Genomic DNA, 9595 nt, shown 5'->3' with positions numbered 1-9595 from the left:
AGGATGGGATTTCTGTGAGTGGAGTCGATTCTGATTCATTAAATCTACTTCGTACGATTGAGGGAATTTACTGATTAACGCTAGAAGGAGACTGGAAATTGGAGGAGGGGTTCAGTAGAGGCGATGTGCGATGCAATTTTGTCGTGTGAAGGCGATTCTATTCCATTGTATCTACTCTGTAAGATAGCTCTTCGTTGGACGAGTCGGTAGAGCTGTGGACTAGCACTCGCTAGGCCCGAGTACGAGTCTCCGGCCGGCTGATGAAGAGTTAGAGGAATTTATTTCTGGTGACAGAAATTTATTTCTCGCTATAATGTGGTTCGGATTCCACAATAAGCTGTAGGTCCAGTTGCTAAGTAACCAATTGGTTCTAAGCCACGTAAAATAAGTCTAATCCTTCGGGCCAGCCCTAGGAGAGCTGTTAATCAGCTCAGTGGTCTGGTAAAACTAAGGTATACTTAACTTTATTCTATACGATGACGTGAATTTCCCGTAGGGATTAGCACTGGAGGGTGATAGGAAAAAGGAGCGGCGGATCAGTAAAATTGATCTGGATCGCGAATTCTGTGGGTGGAGGCATTTTTGTTCCATTATATCGACTCGATACAAGGGTGTAAATTTCACGTATATAGAGTAATAATGGTGTAAGGGAAGAAAGGGTCGGTAAATGAGATCTGGGATGCTATCTCTTCGAGTAGAGGCGATTCTTCTCCATTACATCTACGCTATACGAGGACGCGAATTTCACGTAGATATTAACGCTGGAGGGAGGGTGGGTATTGGAAGAGGTTGTCAGTAAAGGCGATGAGGTATGTGATTTGTGCGTTTATCGAGGCAATTCTTCTTTGTGTCTCCTCTACATGATGGCAGGAACTGCCCGTAGAGATTAACACTTGCGGGAACTTGCATATTGGGGAGGGGCTCAGTAAAGGTGCAAGATATATAGAAGGGAGGTCAGTATACCTTGTAAAGGTGTTGATATATGCGATTTTATCGGGTAGAGGCGATTCTGCCACATTTTATATTTATATATATATATATATATATATATATATATATATATATATATATATATATATATATATATATATATATATGCTCCACTATAAATCCTCTTGTAAATCGAATATTCTTTCCCGCAGAAAATCACAGGCACATCATATGGAGTCAGTATACGAGTATTTACGAGTACCACTATGTCGCTTTTGTGCATTAATTTAACTGTTGCCTCACAAATTAATTGAAATTATTCACATAATTATCTTTAAAATAAATCCTTATATTGGCGTCACCGCAAAATATTTAAATACCAGAATACGTGATGCCAAACACTCGCGAGAAGTGCTTTCAAGACGAGAGAAAGCAGGAGAGCATGTAATATCTATGGTCTGGCAATTGTTAGAAAGAGACATTGAGGTAAAGTCACTCAAAAATGTTTTGCAGCGTGTTCCAGAAGTTTTCGTTCATCTAACAATAATTAATTCGTTTTATACATACACGGAAATGTGCTTTTCTTTCGATTTTGGTTATTAATCATACAGTTAACAATATAAAAAAGAATGGTGAGTGAAAAATCCGTATTACGAAAAATAATGAAACATTTTATAAAATTTCACTCATAATAGTAGGGCAAAAGAGTCAAATGAAACACTATAATTAGTCATCCATGGGAGTAAATTAAGAGACTTTCTTCTTCATGGATAAATAACGCAATGGAAAAGTATAGGGAGAAAATCAGGTAAAACCCAGCGGCAGAGAGAAAGAGAGAGAATGAATGATTAAATAAAGAAATTATAATAACGATGAAGAGAGAAATAACGGAGCTATAATGGATGAATGAGAGAAATAAAAACGTTTAAAGGGAAACGGGAAGTAATTTCTCTGACGCACCAGTCGTGTCCCTGCTTGTTTCATGCGCTTACGACGGAGTTGCCAAATAGCGCCAGATGTCACTAATACAAGCTGTCTTCCGAAAAGTTTTGAAGTAGGTTGCAAAACATTTTTGAGTGACTAGACCATTTTCATACAGAGAGATGGTTATAAACATTACACGTATCAGTCAGCAAGCTGGAAGTAATTAAAATGTCAAAATTGTTCACCGCCACTGTTAAGTTGATTTACAAGTTTATACAAAATTTGAGGCGTCCACCGCTAAAACCCCATCGCCACAAATTTGAGAAATGCATTTTATCATGCAGCTGGAATCCCCTTCATTTCCTCTTTCGAATGGTATAAGTGAGTGCATATTTCGATGATGAGAATAAGGTTCAATTTTGCTTTATATGGACATTGGTTTTCACCCGTAAGTACCGAGCCATGCAACTTGCCACGATGTTTGGAACTAAACCCAGCACTCACCACTCACCCACACGTCAGCTGACTGCTCCAGCAGGGCTGCCAAGCGCAATCTTTCACAATATAAATACGTAATTTTTAAAAAAATTTTTCGTATTATTTACTGTATTATTACAATTTAATTATAGTTTTAAAAATAATTAATATTAGTTATTTTAATAATAAAATAAAGAAAACCCATCTAATGCGCCTTTTGAAAACTCCGCTAACACGGAGCGAGTGGCAGCCATTGCTCCTTCGTCTTGTACACAAACATTCGAGTGTGGCGGGAGTGCTAAGCGGCTAAGATATAACTCGTAATATTTTTCGTTATTTTGAAGTGATTATCAGTGCCCAGTGTGTGTGTGTGTTTTTTTATTTCTATCGGCAATGTCTACTAATGGTCGTGATCAGATAGATAACCCTCAGCCTACAACATCGAGTGATAATAGCCATGGTATCGGCTTTTTCTACCGTAACATGGTCCGATTGAGGAGGGCAGAGCTGATTTTCATGGTGATTGGCCACTCATAACTGCCTTGTGATCGGTCAATGGGAGTCCTTGCGAAGAATTTCCGACAGCCAGAGATAGAGACTCCAGATTGTTATGGCCGCCTCATGAAAGGACATCAAGATTCTGGAAAGTTATGTAATTTGGAGACCAATCGGTTTGTATAAGAAGGCCTCCCAAATTGTCCTATCAGTCAAGGAGCATTCTTCATACAGGTTGAAGTATGGCTACAGTTTTGATGACAGTAACTCAGACGAATAGTCCCCTTAGAAAAGGGACGCATTGGACGAGGAAGGCCCAAAAAGACAGGAGACCTGGACCTCAGTGCTGTTGTTCTACCCCAGAAGTACCTGGTAGTTATTGCTTTGCAGCCCGCGAAGATAAAGGATTTGAAGAAATTACTTCGGAGGCTGGTGTAGTGGGGCTAGGGCAGGAACAGCCTGATGAATGTGGCTTTGAGGATGAAAATGATTCCACAACCGGGGGGGATTATGAACCTGTCAGGCGGATCAGGCTCAATTAATCTTCCTACCCTTGCTCCCCCCCCCCTCTCCTCCCCACATTGGACCCTCTGTTGACGACCACCTGCATTCTCAAGAATAATGGCTAACGGAATAATCTTGAATGTTCTATTGCCTGCTCTTCACTTCGTGGCTGAATGTAAGTGTTAACATTCTTTTGCATGCCATGTTATCATTATCAGTCATACCATCAATCGTGTTCTTGGTCATTCCTGGGGTATTAATAATACAAATAAACAATAATCATGTGCTTTTATAAGGGTCTTATAGCAATAATCCGTACTTTTGTTAACTTTAGCATTAATAATTTTGTTCACCAATCATGTGATCAATCATACTTCACGCAATCAGTCATACTATCAATCATGTTCTTGGTCATTCCTGGGGATTAATAATACAAATAAACAATAATCATGTGCTTTTATGAGGGTCTTACAGCAATAATCTGTACTTTTGTAAACTTCAGCATTAATTTTGTTCATCAATTTTACAATCAGTCATACAATCAATCAGTCAATCAAATTGTGCACAGTCTAATTTTTTTCATATATAGCATCATATTTCTGGGGTCCTAAACAATCTAAAAATTCAAACCTGAAGAAAATATCTTGAAAAATAAAAGAGTTATGGCCTTTTTAAATTTAAAGATTTAAAGGCCCTTTTTTTCTCTATTTTTTAAAATGTGGTGAGTGCGGGTTTTAGCGCTGTACGCATCATTTCTTACTCTTGCAAAGGTAAATGTTAAATGTTTAAGTTTAAGTTTTCCTCGGCAAGGAAAGTTAGGATACAGTTTTTTTTAAATCTTCGGACATATATTGGTCAATAATGTGACATCTGGCAACTTTAAAGGGGGAGGAGCTTCAGTCTTATTGTGTTTGTGTTTTGCTTGACCTCCTATATAACTTTCAATTATATTCTACGGTTCTGAAATCATTAATACTTACAGTAAATGCAGTAGTAAGCTTTACAGTATTCGTTCAAGTTGTAATTTGCAGCGACAGTTCTGAACAAAATAAGCATTTTTCGACATAACCTACCAAATAACCTTACACAAATGAGAGAGAGAGAGAGAGAGAGAGAGAGAGAGAGAGAGAGAGAGAGAGAGTTGCTGTGTGTGTAAGCCTAGGCCTATACGTAATGTAGAGCTACTCATTTCATTATTTTTTTTTTTAGAGATTGAGCGATACTATATTTGTATAGTATGTTTTAGCAATGAGAGAGAGAGAGAGAGAGAGAGAGAGAGAGAGAGAGAGAGAGAGAGAGAGAGAGAAACTATGGCAACGTCAAGAAACATCCAGTTACCTGTGTTTTCCCGCCGAAGTGCTCCTCACATCATAGAGAACGCTATTACGGATTTAAATAGATTTGGTCAACCTACCCTAGCTGTCACAACATTTACTGCCATTAAGTCCAGCTGACTTTTAACACCGTGAAATACAATTATGAATGTGTAAAAATTGAAGAAATTATCATTACCTCGTATGATGATGCAATAATAAGCCCGTTCATAACGGAAAACGAGTAAATATTGCCGTTCTGATTAACAGTACTACACCGAGATATCCACACACTATCTTTTAGATCCCTATGAACGAAGTCATCTGAGAAATTCTGATTACTTCGGACATACATGGTGTTTTTAAGTATCTGAACGTTTTTGTTTTGCAGATTTAACATATATGATATAATTTGCATTGTATTTGCATATTCTAGAGTAAATTTACCGAGATTTTGTGTTTTCTGTGAGAAAAAAATTAAAATTCGATGAACGAAATCTAATGAAGACTGTATCCTTGCCGAGTGTACGCGACGACAACCGTATTGAAGTATATATTATTGCTACATTTGTCACAATGCTTGCGAATCTGTTTAAAAGCTGTAAAAGCACACTGATGTCGGTATGGCATGTGGTTCTTAAAGACTCCAAGGGTCTAAAACTTAAACATTTACCTTTGCAAGAGTAAGAAATTTTGTATAAACTTGCAAATCAACTTAACAGTGGCGGTGGACAATTTTGACATTTTAATATTTCCAGCTTGCCGACTGATATATACAGTATATATATATAATGTCTGTGTGTGTCTGTCTGTCTGTCTGTCAGTGTGTGACAGGTATGAATTCTTGCAAATCAATTTTTTTTAACGAAAACCATCGCAGATTTATCGTTTTTTTTTTTTTTAATGCAAGGGATGTTTCTCGGGGTTGACAACGGGCAGAATCTTATAGTTTTAGGAGTTCCCACGGGAGGTTGGGGCGATTTGGGTTCCAATTTATATAATGATGATTATTTGTAGGCTCGTATTTATATTAAGTTTCATGTCTTTATTTCCATTTGCACAAACAGTTTGTGCATCTACTACATGTTATCTCACTTGTGTTAGTTTAACGTTGTAGTTTGACATCTGTCAGCTACCTACGCTTTGCAAGTGTGTTCCTTCTTTACTGTTGCAAAAATGTAGATGCAATGCAATGTCATTCTTAAACAAGTAGAGAATGCGCCGAAGTTTCTTCGGCGCAATCGAGTTTTAGGCACTGCGTTTAATGCTGTATGAAACTCTCAGCCACGGCCTATGAAACTCTCAGCCGCGGCCCATGAAACTTTCAGCCACGGCCCGGTGGTGGTATGTGCTGTTGGCACCTATAGCGGTGACAGACTCACGATGATGGCTAACTTTAACCTTAAATAAAATAAAAACTACTGAGGCTAGAGGGCTGCAATTTTGTATGTTTGATGATTGGAGGTAGGATGATCAACATACCAATTTGCAGCCCTCTAGCCTCAGTAGTTTTTAAGATATAAGGGCGGACAGAAAAGTGTTGACGGGCAGACAAGTAGCCATCTCAATAGTTTTCTTTTACAGAACTCTAAAAAAGCAATAATACGACATCTATGGCATCCTTGAAGTCTACCATTAATCGAACTTAACGACTCGAATAAATAATAACGGAATCTGACGCACTGTTCAAATATGAATATATTCATTATCGTTTTAAGAGATATACAGTATATTTGGCATTATTATTTCCTGATAATTTGAATGATCTAGTTATGCATAATTGTCGGTGAACTTGGTTAATTAACGGTTACTTGCTGACGTTTAGACGTTGAGGGTATGTCTGCATATGTTTATCTTTTGTACAGTTCATATACCTTCACTTCTCATTAACTTCAGTAACGACCTGTGCCAGACGAGGATTGAGAATATACGAGAAATCAGTTTCTACGATAATAATAATAATAATAATAATAATAATAATAATAATAATAATAATAATAATATGAACAGGGGTCAGGATGTTCCCTTGCTCAGTTTTTGTGAACAGAGCTTTTAATTGTTTTCCTGATAATTTACATAGCCTACAGTAACCAACTTTAATCCTCTATTGAAAATAGGCTATACGTCTGATCTAAAACCTTCATTAAAACGTAAGTGTTCAAAAAGAGTGCTGAACTAATACAATTTCTTTCGTTCATATTAAAGTTGATATGCTGTAACGGTAAATATTAACAGATCTGCACAGTGAATCTGCTATGAATTTAATCATTCTTTTATTTGATTTTCATGACGAATGTATCTGGATATATCCATCAAAGCTTTCCAAACTAAAAAAGAAGTGAATTGATGTAAAGATGCTTTATATTATAATTCTGCATATATTTAACTAATTAGTTCTACACATAGTACAAATTTTATCCCTTGGTAAAAAAAGTTGTACGTGTCCAATTGATATTCATTGGCGGAAGATTAATATATATTAGTCAGTGCATATTATCAATGCGTGTGTCACTATTAAAAGAAGATTGTGATGAGATTTTGAAGAGAAATAGAGACTGATAAACATCTGAGCATTTTCATGCTATTACCAGTCAGCAGCAAAGAAAGGTAGTGGAAGTTTATACAGGAAATACAAAGAGTGTTGAAGGATGAATCTGGCTGTGATAACTGTCTTGCTTCATTTCTGGAGCTATCCAGTATATATATATATATATATATATATATATATATATATATACTGTATATATATATACATATAGGCTATATATATATATTATATATATACATATATATATTTATATATACATATATGTATATATATATATATATATATATATATATATATATATATATATATATATATATATATATGCATACACATATATCCTTTCTTTCTTTTTTTATAGATATGAAATATATATATGCATACACATATATCCTTTCTTTCTTTTTTTAATAGACAATGACCTCTTGTCCGTTCGATTTCCTCACACTTTTATAATATGCTTATGACAACAAGCCTTAACCTGAGTGGGGGAATGAACGCACAAACTTCCACTTTCCGTGGGAGGATTCGAACCAACGTGCGTGGGGTTTCAGCTAGGACGAACTGTAAAGAGGGATAAAAGTCTGTATGACTATTGGGATGCTTTTAACTGCCAGTAATTGTACTACTAACTGGAAAAAAAAGTCTCCGTAGGAGGTTATTGTCGTCAGTGCACCTCACGTGGTACACTGTGGGCATTACTTGAGGTTCTTTGCAATGTCCCTTCGGTCTCTAGCTGCAACTCCTTTTGTTCCTTTTACTGCACCTCCCTTCATATTTCCTTTCTTCCATCTTTCTTTCCACCCTCTCCTATCAGGCGTTTCACACTGCAACTGCTAGGTTTTCCTCCTGTTACACATTTCAAACCTTTCTACTCTCAAATGTCCCTTTCGACGCTGAATGACCTCATAGGTTCCAGCGCTTTGACCTAAATTCTATATTCCATTCCATAGTAGAGGAGATGGCATGTGTTTATCAGGTAGCACCATGCAATGTCTTACAGGGCGTCACCGGAGTAGATGAACACAAGCATGGTGGGATAACCTGTAATATGTCAAACGTCCTTTTCAGCATCAAAATTACCACGATCATATTATTCAGTGAATGCCTTGGTGCTTAAAAGGTATTTATGCAAAGCGATATCTTAAAATGAGAGTAGCTGAATCATCCTTGATTACTGATTTTATTTTATTTATTTTTTTTTTTTTTTACTGTAAACACGTCACGAGGTCATTTCAAATTGAAGAAGCGCTTAAAGACTCCAAGTTCTATTGCGTATGCATCTTAGTCTTTGTTAACTAGTACTTAAATGATTGGTTTGTCTTTGACTATTGTAGAATTGTTGCAAGTTGGTTATATTCTTGGCAGTTAGTTCCACGCCAGTAGCCTATGTTAATCAGCGTACGTTTTATGTACGCTAATTTTCTTTTATGTGGCTTACCGTACTTGTTTCATTATTTTCCACACTAAAGAGGGGCGCAATGTTTCACAACGTTCTGTAAAATACATTCTTTTCATCGACTATGTGGGTTTTCCTGCTCAGAAGAGTTTAATACTGAACTTCTGAAAACGAATGATCTGTTCCGTGCTTCTGAAGTCAGAAGGCTCCTGAATATAGAGAAATGTTAATCAATATGAACAAGGTCTTAGAGTATATAAAGAGATATACTGACTATTATAGATGCATGCTAGATGATTAATTGCATCTTATTACTCAAAACGTGAACACTACTAGAACTCCATATCACTTATTTGCCTACCAATTAGAAACTCTTGCATTAAAAAAAATTATTACTGTGCATTACCAAAAATGCTTATTGTGAAGACACTTTGGTCTCCGCCTCTCCTTTTCTTTTATTTATTAGGAATTCTTAAATTCTTAGTATCAGATGTTACCGTCTTTAACACACACGCACACACATACATATACACACACACATATATGTGTGTGTGTGTGTGTGTGTATATGTGTGTGTCTGTGTGTGGGCCGGGGGGGGGAGGGAGGGGGCGGAGACAGAGATGTTTCCTCTACGTCAGATACGTGGTCGAGAAACAAAGATAGCATCAGATATTCTGAAATCGTATTTTGCTTCTTTGCTCTCAGTTGTATTGCAGAACATGCATTCGAACACTTCTACAATCCTGTTACTGAGGAAGACTGAATAATTACGTATATCGTTCTTGTTGACATGGGCAGTTGCAGCTTTATTCCTGGTTATTCAATAGCAGACAACTTGAGTTAACTTGAATGTAAACAGGCTTGGCTTATAATTGAGTTTGGTCTATTGAACTTTACCTCCGATGCCTTTGGTTCTAATTAGCTTTCAGACAGTTGAATAGTCGTGTCAAAGTTTAGCTGCTGCTAGGATTTACAAGCATATGCTCTTGGGGTTTGCTATCTCCGAAG

The 9595-nt window shown here is 36.8% G+C and overlaps 1 long non-coding RNA gene across 1 annotated transcript in view; it reads left to right on the top strand.

The window, feature by feature from the left end:
- The first annotated feature begins 2605 nt into the window (after positions 1–2605).
- LOC136843127 (uncharacterized) overlaps positions 2606–9595 on the top strand; it is a 569863-nt gene continuing 562873 nt past the window's right edge. Inside the window, exon 1 of the long non-coding RNA XR_010854456.1 lies at positions 2606–3505. This is a non-coding gene — a long non-coding RNA (uncharacterized lncRNA). The remainder of the gene's footprint in view (positions 3506–9595) is intronic.

The sequence above is a fragment of the Macrobrachium rosenbergii genome, chromosome 11 (genome assembly GCF_040412425.1).
Source record: "Macrobrachium rosenbergii isolate ZJJX-2024 chromosome 11, ASM4041242v1, whole genome shotgun sequence".
In the NCBI taxonomy this organism is placed as follows: domain Eukaryota; kingdom Metazoa; phylum Arthropoda; class Malacostraca; order Decapoda; family Palaemonidae; genus Macrobrachium; species Macrobrachium rosenbergii.
Note: the sequence above shows the minus strand (reverse complement) of the source record. Positions and strands in the feature narration are given on the sequence as shown.